Source organism: Aquarana catesbeiana, linkage group LG01, assembly GCF_042186555.1.
Source record: "Aquarana catesbeiana isolate 2022-GZ linkage group LG01, ASM4218655v1, whole genome shotgun sequence".
Classification (NCBI taxonomy): domain Eukaryota; kingdom Metazoa; phylum Chordata; class Amphibia; order Anura; family Ranidae; genus Aquarana; species Aquarana catesbeiana.
This window is the reverse complement of record NC_133324.1, coordinates 309,181,869-309,204,384: the sequence shown is the minus strand read 5'-3', so window position 1 is coordinate 309,204,384 and position 22,516 is coordinate 309,181,869. Positions and strand designations below refer to the sequence as shown.

General features: G+C 45.4%; 1 protein-coding gene across 4 annotated transcripts in view; it reads right to left on the bottom strand.

The window, feature by feature from the left end:
* Nucleotides 1–22,516, bottom strand: part of TPST2 (tyrosylprotein sulfotransferase 2) — a 103,992-nt gene that overhangs the window by 44,445 nt on the left and 37,031 nt on the right. For 2 of the 4 annotated variants that reach the window (XM_073629361.1, XM_073629363.1), the window contains one exon: nucleotides 4,111–4,208. The gene's annotated coding sequence lies outside the window, so the exon portion shown is untranslated. The remainder of the gene's footprint in view (nucleotides 1–4,110; nucleotides 4,209–22,516) is intronic. The other 2 variants (XM_073629362.1, XM_073629364.1) reach the window with 1 other exon arrangement.

The window sequence follows — 22,516 nt, the reverse complement described above, 5'->3', positions numbered from 1 at the left end:
ACCACAAACTTTAAAGAAGCCGAAAACACTCAAATAACAGCTTGAAGCACCTCGCAGACGTAGCTCACATCGGCTAAGACCTGCACATCTATCTTGTAGAACTTGGAGTACCTATGAACAGAGGACCAGGCGGTGGCCCTGCAAATCTGGCATACAGATGATGCTTGATGCTGAAAAACCCAAGAGACCCCAACAGCCCTGGTGGATTGAGCTCTGATGGGGATAGAAGGAACCCTCTTCTTAAAGTTGAACTTCTCTCCCAATCAGCATTATTTTTAATCGTGCTGCTAGCATTAGTAAATAGATAGGAAAGTATATCATATTTACTTTTAAACTTTATTACATTTATTTAGTTACTTCCTGCTGGGCAAATGATGTCATACATCAGGAAGGAGTCTTCAGGAAGAGAGGAGAGGAGAGGAGAGGAGGTTTTCTAAGCCAAGCACTCTCCTGCCTGCATGCTTGAGCTAAGGGCAGATGGATTTTAGGAAGTAAATTCTACAAAATCCATTTGCCCTTACTCAAGATGGCCATGGCCAGAAATGCTAGGGGGTGTTTTTCAAAGCAATTTATGAACAAAATAAAGCATAGAGACATGAATGGATGGGGACGTTTGTTTTGAATATTAAAAATGAATTGTATTTTGGTTTATGGTGCTCAGATGCCCAGCAGGTGCTCAGATGCCGAGAAGATCTGCTTTAATGGCACATGCCCTGTAAATAAGTTGTCTGATCAACATGGCAATGGTGGAGCAGGAAGCAGTATGTCCTCTACAATGTCCTACAGGCAGAACACTAGGTCTTGCAAACAGAGGCACTGCTGCTAGGTTAGACTCTGATCACATCCAAGAAGCACAGGACAATTTCCTTATGTTTGGGGCACAGCAGAGGGAAGGGAGAAAAATGTCTTCATTGAGGTGGAAAGAAGAGCCCACCTTAGGTAGAAGTAAGGTTTTGCTGAGAAACGCTCTTAACGGATGTAAAGGCCACCATGACAGCAAAATTACAAGTGAGGCAATTCAAAGGAATATCTCTAATTGGTTCAAAGGAAAGCCTCTGAAGAACAAAAAGCATTAGGTTAAAATACCAAGGTGACACAGAAGGTTGAATTGGGGTATTTATGTGGGCAACTCCCTGAAGAAAAGTCTTGCTTAGTGATTGGAAGGCTAGTAGTTTCTGGAAGAGAATAGATAAAAGCAGGAACCTGTCCCTTAAGGGTACTCAGACAAGATTGAAGAAGGGGCAAAATACCAGTGACAGAGTATAGCCTAAGGTTCAGCCTTTTGTCTTCGCACCATGCAAAGTAAGCCTTCACTGTGTCATAGTAAATCTTGGTGGATTTGTATTTTCTTGCTTTAAGTAAGATGGGAACAACCTCTATTCTTCAGGAATCAAGTTTAAACAGCCATGCTGCTAAAGCCAGCGACTGAGAAGCAGGATGAAATAGGGATCAATTTGTTTAGCTTGTTTTTGAACCCAGAGGCCAGGATATTAACATCTGCTTTTTCCCCACCTCTGACCAAGAGTTTGAAAGATCTCAGGATACAGTAACCACTCTCCTGGGTCTATGCGTTGGTGGCTTAGGAAGTCCATCTGACAATTGTTCAATACAGGGATGTGGACAGCTGAGTTTAATGTAAGTTTACACCCAGGAGAGTAGCAGACTTGTTTCTCTTAGGACAGCTTGACTTTTGGCACCCTCCTGATGGTTTAGGTCAGTGCTGTGGTATTGTCTGACTGCACCTTGAATGAGTCAAGGGAAAGTAGTGTTGAAAAAATAATCTGATGGCTCTCAGCTGCTGAATGCTGATGGGGGGCAGGGGATTGTAAACGCTACCTACTCTGCAATACTGGAATTCATTATCCCCACCTTTCAAGGCATGTGAAGGAACAGTTTTCAACGTTCTGGAGCAGAACTGAAGAGCCACCATGCCAGGGAGACCTTTGTCTGGCTGCATAGAAGCACTGGGCGATCCAGGTATGGGATTTGCTTGTTCCACGTTGGGAGTATGTTAGACTGAAGAGGTCTGGACTAGCAATTGGGCAAAGGGGACTGCCTCGAAGTAGGCTACTATTAGGATCAGAACTCATGCTGACAGGAACTTAGGGGGGTTTTCATCCTGACTTGAGGTTCCACACGTGGAACTTTATGTAAGCAACTTTTTCTTGGAGGAGGAAAAATCTGGCTTAGCCAGCGTCACAGACTAGAGGTAATCCAGAGAGCGTGAGGGCTGGAGGATAGATTTAAAAATTTTATTATCCATCCAAATGTTTGAAAGAACTGAAACGATCACCAGCAAGAGGTTGTCAAGTTAATATGTGACCTGAATGCCCTTGATCCATAGAAGAGCCACTTTTGGAAACAGAGCAGAGGAGAGCCCAAATGGTAGTGCTACAGTGCTGGTCTCCCACAGCATAAAGCAGCAAGCAAATGTAAAGGAAAGTTGGGAAGTGTACATGAGCATTTTGCCTACTGATACCAAAAACTCCCCTGGTCTCAGAAAGACAGTGACAATTGCTCTTCCCAATTTGACAGCCATGTAGATGAATGTGCCTGAACGCACACTGTCTGCATTCAGGGTCACTCACCAGCACGGCTGTCAACTGGGACGATGGCTGTGTCAGTGCAGCAGCTGCCAGCTCTGGCCACTTAAAGACACAAGAATTGTATGTGAGGGGAACCCAGTGGGGTAATCACTGGATGGGGTATGGACTGAATTGGGTTTTGTATGTCTGGATATAGAAACTACTATAACCCAGACATTTCCATGTTTCTGTTGCTGTCTCTGTCACTGCAAACCTGCCCACACAAATGTGAACAAAGTCTGAAGGTATCGGTTCTTGTATCGGAGCATTTGCACGAGTACAAGTACTTTTGCAAATGCTTAGTATAGCACCGATACAAAGCTACGTAAAAGGTAACCCTGTCTAATCTTATCCCTAATGTTGGACATACCCCCAAAGGGTTCTTCAGGGTCTGAGATCCATTGAAACGGACCACGGTAGTCCACCCTATGGCTAACTATGCATATTGCACTTCTTGCCAAGGTAAGGGTCTAATGCAGGATCCAATACCTGCAGCAAACATTAGAGGCTGTCCCCCACACAATGGGATCCGAGTAAAGTCCCTGAGGTTACACAGAGTGGGACCATTCAGAAACTGCTATAGATAGCACTGGGCAATAAGCAGTCAGATCTTAGAAGTGTCAGAAGACAAAAATTGAATGAATGGTTAAAAACAAAAATACTTGTCTAGAGGAGAACAGGTCCATCATCTAAGGACACTAGCAAAAACTCAAGTCTCATGCAATAGATACTCGTGCAATCGCTATACGAGTATGCACTACGGGTGGTCCTAGCAAGCATTTTTTTCAGTGTCCAGTCACCTTAAGGTAGCATGCATACGAGTCCTGTACTGTACAATCTAGATACATTTTTTGCCTTTAGTTCTACCTTAATATCAGATGCACACAATTTAACGAGTGAGGAAAAAATACCTTATTATTGATAACACACACATGCATTTTTTCACTTCAGCTTAGCCCTGGCTCACACTGATGCGTTGCAGAATGCATGGAATCGCATGACGATTGAAATAACCTGAATTTCTATGGAGGTTGTTCACATATTAGCAGTGTGATTCTGATGCGATTTTGAAAATGGTCCTGTGGGAGTGTAGAGGGTTGTGATTTTTACCTCCCTAGGCTTGAATGGTAACCCTATGCAAAATGCTTATCTGTCCTAAGATAACACGATTCCAGGATGTTCTGGAGAGAGAGAGTGTGAGAGAACAAATCATAGCTGTATGAAAAATTCATTGGAATCGCCTGAACCGCATCAAATGCACTACAAAACGGATTCAACTTGCACCGCATCAGTGTGAACCTAGCCTTAGTCAAATACTATAAAAATACATAGTACACTAAATACAGTTTAGCTAGTAGCAGACATGTTCTCTAACTTAGGGAAGCTTGCTTAATTGATTTACTGGCAGAAAAGAAAGGCAAGCTCTGCCACACTATCTTTATAATATCCTCTCAATCCATCTAAAGTCAGTCAATTATTAATGACATGGGAAAATGATCTCCATTTAATTATCAAATATTTATACCTGCCTCGCCATTATAAAAAACCAAAGACTTTCAGATCAACCCACAGTGGTGCAGTCATCTTCAGACAGTGTATCTCTGTGGTTTTAAAATGCACATTCTGAAAAAGATAAAAAACATAGAACACAGTCAATAGCTGGACAATTAAGATTATATATATTTTACTAAAAATTACCAGACCTATATTCAAATTTCATCTGTAGCATCTCAATAAAAATTATATTTCTATAGCTAAATCATATTGTGAAATATATTTAATACACATGAATTTAATTGAAGGCTTTGCCTTTAAAATCACTTGCTCACAATTCCCATGAATGCCAGCTCGTGCAGAGCAGCAGTGGAGTAACCACTGTGTGCAGACACCCCAGTGAGTAATACAATGGGGGTTATTTATGAAAGGCAAATCCACTTTGCACTACAAGTGCAAAGTACACTTGAAATTGCACTGAAAGTGCACCTGGAAGTGCAGTCGCTGTAGATCCGAGGGGGACATGCAAGGAGAAAAAAAAAAAACATAATTTTAGCTTGCACATGATTGGATGATAAAATCAGCAGAGCTTCCCCTCATTTTAGATCTACCCCGTAGATTTACAGCGACTGCACTTCCAAGTGCACTTTGCACTTGTAGTTTGCAACTGTAGTGCAAAGTGGATTTGCCTTTCGTAAATAACCCCGTGTCCCAAATCTTGGATTCACTGCAACATTACATTTACACACAATGAATCTAGCCTTATTGATTGGACAAAATTTACACTCCTAGACCAGTGCACGATGTACCAGTCTGCAGACACTCAGTTTAGCAAGAGCTGGTTATCGAAGACGGGCTTCTTGAATCAAGTAAAAGGCAAGGAAATAGGAGGTGGATGACATTTTCAGACAAACACCTGCACATTTTACTTTTCATGGCTCCAGTCCAGCTTTCCACATATCTCTTTTGAAGAGGAGGACCTGCCAGCTCTCAACCTGCCTTTCAAAAGAGACCACCTGGACCTTTAGGTATGCTACCAGCAGATCTGAACCTACATTTTCTGCCTGACCACTATACAAGCCAATACAATGACTGACATTCAATAACAGCAGCAATTCAATATTTAGAATCTAGAAATGTATAAAAATGATATACATGTTTAAAAGTAAAGAATCAATTATGAGGTCACCTAATACTGCTGAGCAAGGCTTATTTGGGGAAAGGATATAGAATCTTTTCCAATTGATCCTGTTTTTCCTTTATTAGGCCAGTGCCAGTGGTGGTTGAAACACATTGAACCAGTGTATGGGCAAGCTGTGGACACGTATTTACATATTCCCTTTAGTCTACGTGCCAGTCCTCTCTCTTCTTTCTTAGCAAGGAGTGGTCCATCCCCTGGATTAATCTACCGTTGGGTAATGTGTGTGTCACTCAGTCCAGGAATACTGTGAGCCTGGAACTCATCATGATGTATCCTCAAGCAGCATCTAATTGACTGATGACTTACAGGAACAGACAAAGGACACTTACTTTTTCCCCTTTGCCGATGTCCCTGTTAAGCTCGGGCCATAACAGCTGCCCCAGGTTTCTGGTTTCAGGGAGACTCCTTTCTCTTGCAGGGTCTTGGGATGTGTCTCCGCTCACACTGTTTGCATCAAAAGAAACAGCCCTGTAGTCTAGGATGGCAAGGCACTAACTGGGGACTGCACAACCGTTTCCTGCAACAGAAGTTCAAGGAAGCCGTACAGCGAGTCGGAGCCAGCAGCATTGAAAGGTGTAAACTGCACATGGTGAAATAAGACCTTTTATCATCAACAGTAAATAGCAGTCTTGTGACTTGCATCAGTGTCTGCTTAACCACTTAAGGACCAAGCCTCTAAGATTTGTTGTTTACAAGTTAACCACTTAACCGGCCCATAGCCAAATGACGGCTACAGGGCGGTTGTTTAACTCTGGGAGGGCGTCCAGGGACGTCCTCCCAGAATTCGGCGCGCACTCGAGAGCATCCGTGACCGCCGGGTCCAGAGGACCCAGCGCATCACGGATCCCGGGAAATGGCCGCTGATCGCGGCCGTTTACCATGTGAACATGTAAACAAACCGGCGTCATCTGATGACGCCGCCGGTTCCTCTCCTCCCCTCCTGTGTACCGATCAGTACACTGTGAGCGGAGAGGGGGATGGATGGATGGCTGCAGCGTTGGGGGCTGGATGTGTAGTGCCCACAGCGCTGCACAGAGACATCCAGCCATCCATGCTCAGCCATCCCTCACTGCTCTGCAATGCCCCACAATACTCTGCCATACCCTGCAATGCCCCGCAATACCCCGCAATACTCTGCCATACCCCGCAATACCCCGCCATACTCTGCCATACCCCGCAATACCCCGCCATACTCTGCCATACTCCGAAATACCCCGCCATACTCTGCCATACCCCGAAATACCCCGCCATACCCCGAAATACCCCGCCATACTCTGCCATACCCCGAAATACCCCGCCATACCCTGAAATACCCCGCCATACCCTGAAATACCCCGCCATACCCTGAAATACCCCGCCATACCCTGAAATACCCCGCCATACCCTGAAATACCCCGCCATACCCTGAAATACCCCGCCATGCCCCGCCATACTCCGCCATGCCCCGCAATACTCTGCCATACCCCGAAATACCCCGCCATACCCTGAAATACCCCGCCATACTCTGCCATACCCCGCCATACTCTGCCATACCCTGAAATACCCCGCAATACCCCGCCATACTCTGCCAATCCCTGAAATACCCCGCCATACTCTGAAATACCCCGAAATACCCCGCCATACTCTGCCATACCCTGAAATACCCCGCCATACCCTGAAATACCCCGCCATACCCTGAAATACCCCGCCATACCCTGAAATACCCCGCCATACCCTGAAATACCCCGCCATACCCTGAAATACCCCGCCATACCCTGAAATACCCCGCCATACCCTGAAATACCCCGCCATACTCCGCCATGCCCCGCAATACTCTGCCATACCCCGCCATACTCTGCCATACCCCGCCATACTCTGCCATACCCTGAAATACCCCGCAATACCCCGCCATACTCTGCCATTCCCTGAAATACCCCGCCATACTCTGAAATACCCCGCCATACTCTGCCATACCCCCGCCATACCCCCGCCATACCCCGCCATACCCCCGCAATACCCCGCCATACCCCCGCCATACCCCGCCATACCCCCGCAATACCCCGCCATACCCCCGCAATACCCCGCCATACCCCCGCAATACCCCCGCAATACCCCGCCATACCCCCGCAATACCCCGCCATACCCCCGCAATACCCCGCCATACCCCCGCAATACTCCGCCATACCCCCGCAATACTCCGCCATACCCCCGCAATACTCCGCCATACCCCCGCAATACTCCGCCATACCCCCGCAATACTCCGCCATACCCCCGCAATACTCCGCCATACCCCCGCAATACTCCGCCATACCCCCGCAATACTCCGCCATACCCCCGCAATACTCCGCCATACCCCCGCAATACTCCGCCATACCCCCGCAATACTCCGCCATACCCCCGCAATACCCAGCCATACCCCGCAATACCCAGCCATACCCCGCAATACTCAGTGATACCCAGCCATGCTCTGCAATACCCCGCAAAAATCTGCAATACTCTGCCATAACCCGCAATACTTTGCCATACCCAGCTATACTCTGCAATACTCGGTGATACCCAGCCATACCCAGTCATACTCGGCGATACTCTGCAATACCCAGCCATGCTGAGCCATGCTCAGCCAAGTCCTTGACTTTGTTCGGGGATATCTGAATGATGGGTGCAGCTACAGGCATCATTCAGATATCAGCTTTTTCAGCCGGCAATTCCCTACACCATAAGAATGATCATAGCAGCTGTTACACTGCTTGATCGTTCTTACGGGAGGCGAGAGGGGACGTCCCCCCCCCCCCCCCTCCCACTGCCCTCCGGTGCTTCTACCGACTCACCACTACGATCGAAGCCAGGATCTTTTTTTTTTTTATTATTTCAGGCACAGCCTAGAGGTGAGATGTGGGGTCTTATTGACCCCATTCTCACTGTAAAGAGGGCCTGTCATGCCATATTCCTATTACAAGGGATGTTTACATTCCTTGTAATAGGAATAAAAGTGTCAAACTAAAATAAATAAATTAAAATGAACAATAAAAAAAATTAAAAAAAAAAAAAAAAAAAATTTTTAAAGCGCCCCTGTCCCTGTGCTCGCATGCAGAAGCGAACGCATACGTAAGTCCCACCCACATATGAAAACGGTGTTCAAACCACACATGTGAGGTATCACTGCGATCGGTAGAGCGAGAGCAATAATTTTGGCTCTAGACCTCCTCTGTAACTCAAAATTTGTAACCAGTAAAAAATTTTAAAGTGTCGCCTATGGGGATTTTTAAGTAGCGAAGTTTGGCGCCATTCCACAAGCGTGTGCAATTTTGAAAGGTGACATGTTTGGTATCTATTTACTCTGTGTAACTTCATCTTTCATATTATGCAAAAACATTGGGCTAACCTTACTGTTTTGGGTTTCTTTTAAGCAAAAAACATTTTTTTTTCCAAAAAAAACGCGTTCGAAAAATTGCTGCGCAAATATTGTGCAAGATAAAAAGTTGCAATGACCGCTATTGTATTCTCTAGGGTCTTTGCTAAAAAAACATATATAATGTTTTGGGGTTCTATGTAATTTTCTAGCAAATAAATGATGATTTTTACATGTAGGAGAGAAATGTCAGAATTGGCCTGGGTGCTCCAGAACGCCTGAAGGTGCTCCCCTGCATGTTGGGCCTCTGTATGTGGCCACGCTGTGTAAAAGTCTCACACATGTGGTATCACCATACTCGGGAGTAATAGCAGAATGTGTTTTGGGGTGTAATTTGTGGTATGAATATGCTGTGTGTGAGAAATAACCTAATATGACAATTTTGTGAAGAAAAAAAAAAAACTTGATATTGCAATGAATTGTGGGGAAAAATGACAACTTCAAAAAACTCACCATGCATCTTTGTAAATACCTTGGAATGTCTTCTTTCCAAAAAGGGGTCATTTGGGGGGTATTTGTACTTTTCTGGCATGTTAGGGTCTCAAGAAATGAGATAGGCCATCAGTACTTCAGGTGTGATCAATTTTCAGATATTGGCACCATAGCTTGTGGACGCTATAACTTTCACAAAGACCAAATAATATACACTAATTTGGGTTATTTTTACCAAAGATATGTAGCGGTATAAATTTTGGCCAAAATATATGAAGAAAAATTACTAATTTTCAAAATTTTATAACAGAAACGAAGAAAAATGTATTTTTTTTTACAGATTTTTCGGTATTTTTTCTTTTATAGCACAAAAAACAAAGAACCCAGCGGTGATTAAATACCACCAAAAGAAAGCTCTATTTGTGTGAAAAAAAGGACAAAAATTTCATATAGATACAGTGTTGCATGACTGAGTAATTGTCATTCAAAATGTGAGCTGAAAATTGGTCTGGTTATTAAGGGGGTTTAAGTGCCCAGTGGTCAAGTGGTTAAAAACAGGTTTTTTTTTGCTAGAAAATTACTTAGAACCCCCAAACATTATACATTTTTTTTTCTAACACCCTACAGAATAAAATGGTGGTCGTTGCAATACTTTGTCACACCATATTTGCGCATCGGTCTTACAAGCGCTCTTTTTTTGGAAAAATAGGATTTTTTTTAAAAACAGCTTACCTGTAAAATCCTTTTCTTTCGATGGACATCACGGGACACAGAGCCACAGTAATTACTGATGGGTTATATAGGTATCACTGGTGATTGGACACTGGCACACCCTAATCAGGAAGTTCAACCCCCTATATAATCCCTCCCCTTGCAGGGATACCTCAGTTTTGTAGCCAAGCAATATAGTGTATTAGAAGAGGGGCGGGACCTCTGTGTCCCATGATGTCCATCGAAAGAAAAAGATTTTACAGGTAAGCGGTTTTAAAAAAAAATCCTATTTTCTTTCTCGAACATCACGGGACACAGAGCCACAGTAATTACTGATGGGATGTCCCAGAGCAATGGTATCTGAGGGGGGGACACCACAACCAAGTAGGGTGCAATCAGACCTGAGGATCCTGTACCGCTGCCTGCAGCACACTACGCCCAAACGCGATATCCTCATGCCTTCTCACATCCACCTGATAGAATCTGGTGAATGTATGGACTGAAGACCTGGTTGCGGCCTTGCAGATCTGAGCCATAGAGGCCCGGTGATGCACTGCCCAAGAGGCACCAATAGCCCTTGTGGAATGTGCCCTGATCTGAAACGGAGGAATCTTCTGTTTCAAACTGTAAGCTTGAATGATTAATTGTCGAATCCATCTAGAAATGGTAGCTTTTGATGCTGCTTGTCCTCTACTGGGACCGTCTGGCAGCACAAACAAAACATCCGTTTAGCGAATCTGAGCAGTCGCTTCCAGATAGGCCTTAACTGCTCTTACTACATCCAAAGAATGTAGTGATCTTTCTTCCGGAGAACATGGATCTGGAAAAAAGGAAGGTAGAACAATGTCTTGGTTTAGATGAAAATCTGAAACCACCTTCGGTAAAAAAACTAGGATGAGGGCGCAGTACCACTCTATCCTTGTGTACAATCAAATAAGGCTCTTTACAGGAAAGAGCTGCTAATTCTGATACTCTTCTAGCAGAAGAGATGGCTACCAGAAAAATTAACTTCCTTGTCTGCAAGACCAAAGGAATCTGACGTATTGGTTCAAAAGGCTGTTTCTGTAACACAGACAGAACCAAGTTCAAATCACAGGGGTTTAGGGGCGCCTTAACTGGAGGATTAAGACACGTCACCCCCTGCATAAAGTTTCGGACCAAAGAATGCGAAGCAAGTGGCCGTTGAAATAATACGGATAAGGTCGAGACCTGGCCCTTGATGGTACTCAAGGCTAGCTTCATCTCTAATCCCAATTGTAGAAAATCAAGAATTCTACCAATCACATATTTTCTGGGATGCCAACCCCTGAATTCACACCAGGATATATAAGCTTTCCAGACTCTATGATAAATCATTCTGGAAGCTGGTTTCCTTGCATTGATCAAGATATCACAGGACCTGAAAGCCCATGACTCTTCAGAACGTGGGTCTCAATAGCCAAACCGTCAAATTTAGCGTTTGTAAAGCAGGATGGAACACTGGACCCTGAGAAAACAGGTCTGGGCGTACCGGTAGTGTCCACGGGGAACCCACAGTCATCCTTACTATTTCCGCATACCACGTCCTTCTGGGCCAAGCGGGGGCCACCAGAAGTACTGACTTCCTTTCCTGCCTGATCCTGCGAAGGAGTCGTGGCAGTAGCAGAATAGGCGGGAATGCATAAATCAGTGAGAACCGATGCCACGGAATCACCAACGAATCCGTCCCGTGTGCAAGAGGATCTTTTGTCCTTGCCACAAATCTGTTTATCTTTTTGTTGAATCGGGATGCAAAGAGATCTACTTCTGGAACCCCCCATTTTTGGCATATGGGCCAAAAGACAACGGGATGCAGAGACCAATCCCCTGGAAGTAACTGCTGGCGACTTAAATAGTCCGTCTGCCAGTTCTCTATCCCCGGAATAAAAACTGCTGATATGCATGGCACATGCTTCTCTGCCCAGACTAAGATCTGGTTCACTTCCTTTTGAGCAGCTCGGCTCCTGGTGCCTCCCTGATGATTGACATAAGCCACTGCTGTGGCATTATCGGACTGGATCCTGACCGGGCAACCCTGTAGCCTGATAGTCCAGGTCTTTAGGGCTAGATATACCGCACGGATTTCCAGAATGTTGATGGGTAAGGTCCTCTCGGTCTTGGACCATACCCATAGACTGTTCCAGAACTGCTCCCCAACCCGACAGACTGGCATCTGTTGTTACCGCCGTCCAGGTAACCGGCAGAAAGGATTTTCCCTTCTGCAGATTTTTGGGTATGAGCCACCAATTGAGGCTCTGACGCACCGCCTGAGACAGGTGCATCGGAAGGTCTAATGCCTGAACGTTCTTGTTCCAGGCCGACAGAATACTGTGCTGCAGTAGTCTTGAATGGAACTGAGCATAGGAACCGCTTCGAACAAAGACACCATCTTTCCCAACAGCCTCATACAAAGGCGGACAGAGGGACCCTTCTTGGTCCTGACTGCCAGGATCAGCTCCCTTAAGGCAGCGATCTTTGCCTGAGGTAGAAATACCTTCTCCTGGATTGTATCTATGATCAGACCCAAATATTCCAGTCTTCTTACTGGTTTTAGTGAAGATTTTTCTAGGTTGAGGATCCAACCTAGGTGTTCCAGATACTTGACTGTGGTCCTCAAGTTCCCGTTCAAGGAGGCTACCGACCGGTCTATCAGGAGCAGGTCGTCTAGGTATGCTATGACAGCTATACCCTGAGCCCTTAATCTGGCCAGAGGAGGAGCCAAGACCTTTGTGAACACTCGAGGTGCAGTGGCTATCCCAAAAGGCAGAGCCACAAACTGGAAATGGCGTCCTCCTATCTCGAAGCGCAGAAACTTCTGATGAGCAGGAAAAATGGGCACATGCAGATATGCATCTCTGATGTCTATCGATGCCAGAAATTCTCCTCCCTGCAGGGTGGAGACTACTGTCTGAATTGATTCCATGCGGAAGGATTGAATCTATAGGAATCGGTTCAGATCCCTTAAATCCAAAATGGGTCTGACACCCCTATTTGGTTTTTGGACTGTAAAAAGGTTGGAATAGAAACCCAATCCTTGATCCTTCACGGGAACTACCATAGTGACCTCCTGCGACAAAAGTCGCTCTAACGCTAGAAGGATCGACTGCTTTTTCTCTGGATCTCTGGGGACACTTGACCTGAGGAAACGAGAAGAAGGAAATTCCTGAAACTCCAGCTTGTACCCTAAGGTTACCGTGGAGATTACCCATCTGTCCTGGAAATCCTCCTGCCAGAGCCCTGAGAACTGTTGCAATCTTCCCCCCACTCAAGCGAGCAGGGGCGCCCCCTCATGCAGAGGTCTTAGTGTTTCGCCTAGTAGGCTTCTTCCCCCAGGACTTCTTTTGTCCCTGGGGTTGACTCTTGTCTCTGGACCCAGATGGAGGAGGCTGTCGAGACTGCCTGGAGGCTGAAGCCCCCGGCGCTGGGAAAAGAGTCCGTTTGAAAGAGGGACGCTTACTCTTCTTCTTAACAGGTAAGAGAGTGCTTTTCCCACAAGAGATTCTCTTGATATAGTTATCAAAGTCTTCTGCAAACAACCTTTCACCACGAAATGGAAACCCAGCCAGGAGCTTCTTACATGGTGCTTCGGCTGCCCAACCTTTCAACCATAGGATTCTACGTATATGCACTAACCCCAGCGACAGACGAGAGGTTTGCATGATAGAATCTCTGATGGCGTAAACAACATAACATAAGGCCGCTGGAGGGTTAGCCAACCCCTGGGCCTGGTGTTCAGGTAAAACCTTGATGACCTGCTTAACATGGTCTCTTAGGTATTGACAGACACCACATGCTGCTACTGCAGGTTGAGCCACTGAACCTGCTAAGGAGAAAACATCCTTCAATAGGGATTCCATCTTTTTATCTACAGGATCCCTGAGCATCTAAGCATTGTCTACAGGACAAGTCAGACTATTATTTACGGAGGAAATCGCGGCATCAATGGCCGGTACTCCCCACATTTTCATAAACTTTTCTTCCATAGGATAAAGTGTTGAAAACTTTTTTGGCGGAAAAAAACGTTTATCTGGGTGATCCCACTCAGCATAAAGGAGCTTTTCAAGTAAATTATGAACAGGAAAAGCCTGCGCTGTTTGAGGAGGTTTCAGAGACCCTAAAGAAGAAGAGGGTTCTTTAACTGATTCAGATATGGGCAACCTAAATGTGGAGCGGACCAATCCAGTAAGGATTTGCACTAAGACTTTCTCCTCTTGGGAAGTCGCCGTAGGTCCCTCTCCACCCGATTCCTCCGAAGAGGAATCATCCGTCCCATCCCGATCCTCTGAAAGGGATTCCTCTCCTTTATCCCAGAGCTCCTCTTCCTGAGGGTCTTGGGGAACAGAGGAAGGCATAGTGCGTTTTCTTCCACCGAGTGAAGACGTAATCACAGCCATTAATCTTTCCTCTAGACCATTGATGGCTGAGGAAAAAACCTGTGTAATGTACAGTATACAGGGGCTGAAGTTCCAGACGCAGGTATAGCCCCTGACCCCGACGGCTCTCCCTGACTAGCCGTCCCTCGCCCCTCAGGGGGGGAGGATGCTGCAGACAGGGGGCCCTCAGAACCTGAACGAGATCCCCTAGAGTCTCTGGTTCTTGGGGTGCTTGAACCTCTTCTACCCATAGTGCAAAGCAACAAGGTGGAGGTATCACAAGATGAACACTGACTGCTGAGCGATGTAGTCTGGCTAAAAACCGTGCTACCCAATGCCCAGTCTGGTGTTACTTTAGTAAATGCTGCCAAGGAGAATGCCTGTGTCCCACCTTACATGCGACCGTCAGCTCTGTGTCCCTCCAGAAGGCTTAGTGCACCTGCAATCAGTGCCTTTAATAGCCTGCAGCCGGTCCTGTGGGCGTCTGAGCACGCTGTGCTGACGCCCCCCCCCTTTTGAAAAACCGAGCGCTTCCCGCACTAGCCGACCCTTCTGACCAACATGGAGGAGGCTGGGGGAGGGGGAGGAAGGAGAGAGGCCGTGACGGCGGTGAAAATGCGGTGTATAACCGCCTTACAGCCGGAGGAGCTTGTGCAGCGCCGAACACTTTAGACAGACATCAGCATGAGAAGGTTTGTGCTCTTGGCAGCCCCCCCGGTGGTCACAATAGGCATAGCATGCATTTACCTTAAAGGAGAAACCTACAAGAATTAAAAAATTCTGTGTAATCTCCCCTACTTTATCCAGCCGCAGGGTTTGTTGTACAGACCCAATCTTCGCCTCTCACGGTGGGCTCTGTTTGAAAAAAACGTCAGAGACTGGGGCCCCCTACGAATAGAGGGATCCACAGTTCTGGCCCTGTAAAGCACCCGGCTAGAAATTAGGCTAGAAAAACCATTTTCTAATATGCGGGGTCCAGCTCTCTAAAAAGAGGAAGCGTTACAGGTAAAACCTTGTTTCTTCGGACACGAGGCCCGGGTACCATTCAATTCGGCCTAGAAAAGACACTTTGGAATGGATCCGGTTCGCCTGGCCTGCCTGGCGTAAAAACTAAGGTATCCCTGCAAGGGGAGGGATTATATAGGGGGTTGAACTTCCTGATTAGGGTGTGCCAATGTCCAATTCACCAGTGATACCTATATAACCCATCAGTAATTACTGTGGCTCTGTGTCCCGTGATGTTCGAGAAAGAAAAATACACCTTTTTTTTAATTAAAAAAATAAGACAACAGTAAAGTCAGCCCAATTTTTTTTATATTGTGAAAGATGTTACGCCGAGTACATTGATACCCAACATGCCATGCTTCAAAATTGCGCCCGCTCGTGCAATGGCGACAAACTTTTACCCTTAAAAATCTCCATAGGCAACGTTTAAAAAATGTTGTCATTTAAATACAAAAATAAAATAAAAAATGGCCCTTTAAGAGCCATGGGCGGAAGGGACGTTTTGACGTCGCTTTGGCCCTGCAATGATATGGAGACGGGTGGGGGCCATCTTCGCCTCACTCGTCTCCATGTCAGGCTAGGGAAAAGAACTGATCGCCTAAGCGGCGGAGGGCACCAGAGCGTGGCGTGAGGGCCCCCTCCAGCCGCCAATTAAAGTGATCTTGTGGTGAATCCGCCATACAGACCACTTTTATCTTGAAGCGGACCGCCCACTGAAGAAGAAGATACCAGGGTTATGGCAGTTAGCTGCTTCCATAACAACGATAATCCTCTTCAAAGTACTGACGTACAACGATGGTGGGCGGTCCGGAAGTTGTTAAAGTATTAATAAACCCACAACAGTAAAATCAGTCTGTATATGCAGTAAAGCATGCTTGCTTATACTCATTGTGGAACCTAAGGGGTTAATCCCCTGCACTGTGTAAAAAGGCTGTTTGAACTTGTATGCACAGATCCTCCTCCTCTTGTATTGTCCCCAAAACATATCAGGATAAGACAGTTAGTGGAGTCAGTCTGCACATGCTCAGTTTGGCTAGATTTTTTTTTTTTTTTTTTTTTCTTGGGAGAGTGCTTGGGATCAAGACAGGGCCTATCACACTTTCCAGACAGTGGGTCAGGGGTCCTGCATCCTGATAGGACAGCTAGTGCAGTATGAAAACCCCTCCTACAAGATTTAATCATGCACTGACAGAAGTCACAAGACTGCTATATACTGTTGCTCAGAAAAGGTATTTAGCAGTTTATATTTACTAAAATGATTGCATTTCCGTGTTTTGTGTACTGTGGGAAACAAGATATGGTGAATGCAGGGTCCTGGGTTTAGTAACATTTTAAGCTTGTAGGAGGAGTTTTAATTGTCCTCTGACCCTCTGTCTGGACAGTGCCGATTAGCCCTGTGTTGATAACATGCCGATCAAAAAAAAAAAAAAACCCTCTCTAGCAATACACACTAAACTGAGCATGTGCAGTATGCCCCCAAGAGTGTTCTACCAGGAGATGGATTGGGGAAAGTAGAAGAAAAGGAGGAACAGAGAAGACAGGATCAAACATCCTTTTTACACAATGCAGAGGATTAACCCCTTAGGTTCCAAAGTGAGCATACCAAAAGCATGCTTTACTGCATATACAGACTGATTTTACTGTTGTGGGTTTAGTAACACTGATTGCTACCATGCACAGTACAGAATATAATCTCAGCATGTCTTTGTGCCGAGATATAATGTCCACTGCATGAGATCCATCATTCTTTAGCAGCCAATCAAAATCACTGATAACAAACCTGGGAGGAGACCAGGCAAAGATGGAAGTGTCGGTAAGGCAGCTTGCATTGCTGGAGGTGAGGCAAGCACCGCAGACTTTAGCTCTGGTTACAGAATGTGTAAATACTTTAATGTTCTTAGCCTGGCCACTATTTCACTGTAGGCAGTCTGAAGTGGATGTTGTCATGAATGATAAACTACTGTATCTAGAAGAGTGTAGTATCAATCATTGTGAGGTGCCTAGAAGTACCTGCGCATGCCCACAGCAGCATCCTAAACACCACTTTTAAGCTGAAATTTTGGTTGCTCTGACATTTTCCAATAGTGCTGAAGTTTACCTGTCCCTCCACGCCTCACAAACATTTTATTGGCCAGTGAGGCTGTCCATCATAGTGACTGGGCCTAAAGTAATATGTGGGAATAGGGCACATATGCATGATCTAACATTATTACCCTTAAGTTTGGGAGCTTTGACTTTCAGAAACCTTTGGTTTTTGGATGTAACAGGAAGCTTGGAGAAGGGGTGCTAGTGCTTAAGGCTTAATGAACACGGAACGTTTTTACAAACTCTACTGAATGATTTAACTTGACAGATAGTAACCTACATTTAAAATGTCCGGTTTGTCGCGTTTACATGCAGCGTTTAGAAGCTTTGAAAAAAAAAAAAATATATATATTTTTCTTTTTCAAAAAAGCCAAAAATGAAATACACCTGTAAACGAAATGCAGCTAAAGTGAGTTAGGCTAAGGGTCGGTTCACACATGGGCAACACGACTTTAGCGCGACTTTGTACCGCGACTTCAACGCGGCTTCAGCGCGACTTTAGCGCGACTTCAGCGCGACTTCGGCAAATTACGAGGCGACTTGAAGTCGCCTCCATGACAGGCGACTTCGCCTGTGGCCAATCACCTCTCTGGGAGGGAGGGGGGAGGGAGGGGTTTTCTCTGCAAAGTCGCTTGAGAGATCCGACTTGCAGGCGACTTACATTGAGTTGAATGGGTACAAGTCGCCTACAAGTCGGATAGAAGTAGTACAGGAACCTTTTCTGAAGTCGGAGCGACTTCAGTAGTGTCAATTAAGACGCTCCCATTGCCTACCATGATAATCTAAATGCAAAGCGACTTGGGGCGACTTGGGGCGACTTGAGGGCGTACAAGTCGGATCCCAAGTCGCCCCAGTGTGAACCGACCCTTAATGTACACGGGACATTTTACAACCTCTACTGAATGATTTAACTTGACAGATAGTAACCCACATTTAAAACGTCCGGTTTGCCGCGTTTACATGCATCGTTTAAAAGCTTTAAAAAAAAAAAAAAAAAACATTTTTCTTTTTCAAAATAGCCAAAAATGAAATACACCTGTAAACGAAATGCAACTAAAGTGAGTTAGGCCCCTTTCACACTGGGGCGGTGGGGGCGTCGGCGGTACAACAGCGCTATTTTTAGCGCTGCTGTACCGTCGTTCTTGCAGCGGTATTCGGCCGCTAGCGGTGCGGTTTTAACCCACGCTGGCGGCCGAAAAAGGGTTAAAATCCCTCGTACAGCGCGGCTATAGCCGCTGTATTGCCGCGGTATAGCCACGCTGTCCCATTGATTTCAATGGGCAGGAGCGGTTTAGGAGCGGAGAATACACTGCTCCTTCACCGTTCCAAAAAAGCGGTTTGCAGGACTTTTTTCACCGTCCTGCCAGCGCACCGCTTCAGTGTGAAAGCCCTCGGGCTTTCACACTGAACAAACAGCGGAGGCTGTTTAGGGGCGGTTTGCAGGCGGTATTTTTAGCGCAATACCGCCTGCAGACCGCCTCAGTGTGAAAGGGGCCTTAGGCTTAATGTACACGGGACATTTTACAACCTCTCCTGAATGATTTAACTTGACACATAGTAACTCACGTCTAAAACGTCCGTTTTGCCACGTTTTACAAAATAGCCAAAAATGAAAAACGTCTGTAAACAAAAACGCGGCTAAATGCAAGTTATTGCATTTAGCCATGTTTAGAAGCGTTTGCCGCTTGAAATGCCTCCAAAATCAGTGTCTGAACTCATTTTTTTGCTTTAAAAAAAAGGCCTCTAAACTCAGCTGCCTAGTAACGACTATAAACGACCCTGTGTACATGTACTGATAAGATAACAGAGGAGAGTTCAGAGGCAGTTAAAAAAAATATGCCCAACTGCTCCTAAACGTCTGTTTGCCAGCAGCTGTGTACATGAAGCCTGAGCCCCGGTTCACACTGAGGCAGCGCGACTTGCACCGCGACTGGCTCAGGCGACCTGGACACGACAGGGGCGGCGACTTGCAAAACGACTTCTATATAGAAGTCTATGCAAGTCGCCTCAAGTCGCCCCCAAAGTACTACAGGAACCTTTTTCTAAGTCGGAGCGACGTGATTAGAACGGTTACATTGTACAGAACGGGACGCTACTTGTCAGGCGGCTAGGTCGCCTGACAAGTCGTCCTAGTGTGAACCGACCCTTAGAGTGTGTCCAGTCTTAGAGTATATTATGAATCAAGACACTAAAAGACTGTTTCATCATGCTTTTGCATATACAAATGATATTTCCATACATTTCCGTTTAAGGCACCAGGCAGTGTAAAATGAACAGACTGTCTCACAACCATTACATCCCTCTGTCTATAAGCCTTTACTGAATCAAGTCCCAAAACAATTGTGGTGTGTAATTAAAAGGATTCCATGATTAGCAACTGTGGACAAGTCTAACAGTCTGCGTATTCTCTCAGTCTACTTGGCCATTCTCCAAGTGGCTTCAAAGACAGGCTAGAAGCCACTTCTTTCTTTAAACATCAAATAATTTAGAACTTAACTCAGAATGAAATAAACTGGAAAAAACGAAAACTTTGTAAAGTATCCACTGATGACAGTGTTTCTGCCACATGGCCACTGTGACGTTCTAAAAATCTCTTTACGTTCCTTGCTGATGTGTGCATTTTTTATGTACGTTGCACACTACACTGGATGGAAAACCAGCTCCAGGCCAAAACCCGCACCTGCACGTCATATGGATATTTCTTCTACACAAGACATACTATATTGCATGGACAATCTTCAGATTGAAATCATTTCTACGGATATTGCTTCCAGAGCTCTTTTAGTACATGTGCCTAAATATAGATTTAAAAATATTAAACAAAAGCAGATGCTGGGGCTTTTATAAATAAAAGTAGAGAAATACTGTGAAATCTGCCAATTCAGCACTGGCCACAATGTCAAATAAAAGAATTACTTCTCCCCACATATAAATGAATGGTCAATATGTGTATATACAGTGTAGTTTGAACAAAAGAATGCCATTTCATTGAGGTGTGAAAAAAGATTGCAACATACAGAGGTATGTTTCTCCTGTTACATTGCTGTCTTTGCGTACATGAGAATGAGTTCAATGCAATCATGGATATCAGGTGTCCGATTTGATGAAACACAACAAACTATCTGCTAACTGAGCTTAATTAAATCATTTTACAAACGAGTGTTAAATATTCAGGCACTGCTATACTGGCCGACTCCCTCACTGCAAGTCTGAGGTACCTCTGACCCAACTACGAATATACTACTCCTAAAAGTAGGAATATTGTTCATGTATACCAGGGTTAGGTAACCTTAAAGTGGATGTAAACCCTCACATATACTCAGTGAAGTGAACAGCCTCAGATGATACACAGAGATGAAACCAATCTCCCTACATAAGTTGTTCATGTATATCTGCTGTCTTCACCTTTATATACTGTTTACAAAGTTCAGATCTTGTTAGGAGATTTTCTCTTCCTGTTCAGCACTGCAGTGAAGCCTGGGCATACAGCCAAGACAACCGATTGGAGGAAAGGCACACACACCCTCTCAGCTCTGTTTGTTGAATAGTTTAGGGCTCTGCCAATCTATTTATAGCATCCTCCCCAACACAAAACTCAGGCTGCTTTTATCATATGTGACAGAGAACTTGTCAGGAGTTATCAAGGCTGATAACAGAAGAACGGAGCAGGAGACAGCTACTGGACACAGTGATTTGAAGAGAAATAACAAAACAATGCAGATATATGTGCCCAGCTCAAATCTCATGAAATCGGGTTTACATCCACTTTAAATAGAGCTGGAGATCTACCTGAACAACATGTCAGAAGTCAAAGATCACCGGGCACAGGGTCACCTCCTCACACCTGATTTAAACTTCTCAATTGCCGTACCACCGTGTCATGGTATGCATTGCATGGCAATCATGGGATATCACCACCACTTGTCAAACACACTTGGATCGCTTTTCAGAGGAGCAGCAGTACCTGCTGTGAATAATGCCCTTAGATGCATTCGGCAGCACCACATTTCTGGCTTATTCACACAAAGTTGTGGGGTGGTACAGTTTATTAGCAGTTTTACTGCCCCAATCCCTCCCCTCTTAAAGCGGGGGTCCACCTATCTATCGTTTTTTATTTTTTGGAGTTCATTCACAAACTTTTCTTCTCATGATTATCTACTCACATGTTCTGTGTAATAAGTCTGCCTGTGTCCGATTTCGTTGTAAAGAATAACTTATAAAATTCACTGAAGGCGGTTTCCATCTTCATTGTGGGCATTTGAAGCCCACAAGCATGTATTTCCTGGATGCGGTGAATGCTGTGCTCCCAGCATTCACCGAGATGTTGTGATGACGCTGATGCACAATGCATGCTGGGAAGCCTGAGACTAGCTCCCAGGGGACTGTGGGAGGTCTGGGAGAGGCTAGAAACACGCCTACTCCCATGGGAGGAAAACCAGGAAGTGCTAAGAAGATTAGAAAAAAATAGGTAATTACGGCGATTTAAATTTTTTTACACAGCATGTCAGCATCTAGGCAAGGAAGAGAATGCATAGAGATAATGTTCAAAATTTGGGTGGAACCCCGCTTTAAGCTGCTAAGGCAGCAGCAGGAATTGAACCCCCTGATGCTTTTGGTGGGTGCTACCGCTTGCCAATTGTGACCCATTCAAGTAAAAGGGGTCACTCTGAAAGCACCCAGCAACTGCACACTTCTGTAGAGTCCAAAGGGGTTAAACTTTCACACTAATGTGCTTCCGTTTACCTGCACTGCTGGTGTAGCGCAGTGCATCTGCAACTTTCCTGGGTTAGCTGTGCTTTGCCATAGACTTATATTATATCCTGCAGGTGTGGTGCACTTTATGAAACACCTGCATTCTGAAGAAGTCTATGGCTAAGATCAGCTAACCCCCAGAAAAGCTGCAGCTACACTGCACTGCACCCACCGTACGGGTAAACCCACAGTGCATCAGTGTGAAAGCAGCCCTATACTATTATGCCCAGTGTATTGCTTCACACTGACCTGAAGATCTCTGGAGACCGCTAGCCAGGACAAGATTTGGCGTGCAGTTGGTATCACTCCGCATGAGACAGGAGCCAGCACTACAGAGGAGGAATCGGCTTATGCGGCTCTTGCTCTCTACTACAGCTCCCACTTTACAAGTAGCCCCTCTGCATCTCACTCTGTTTTATGCTCTGGGATGATTGGTCAGCAAGCCTATACCGTAATCTACCAATCACCTGCC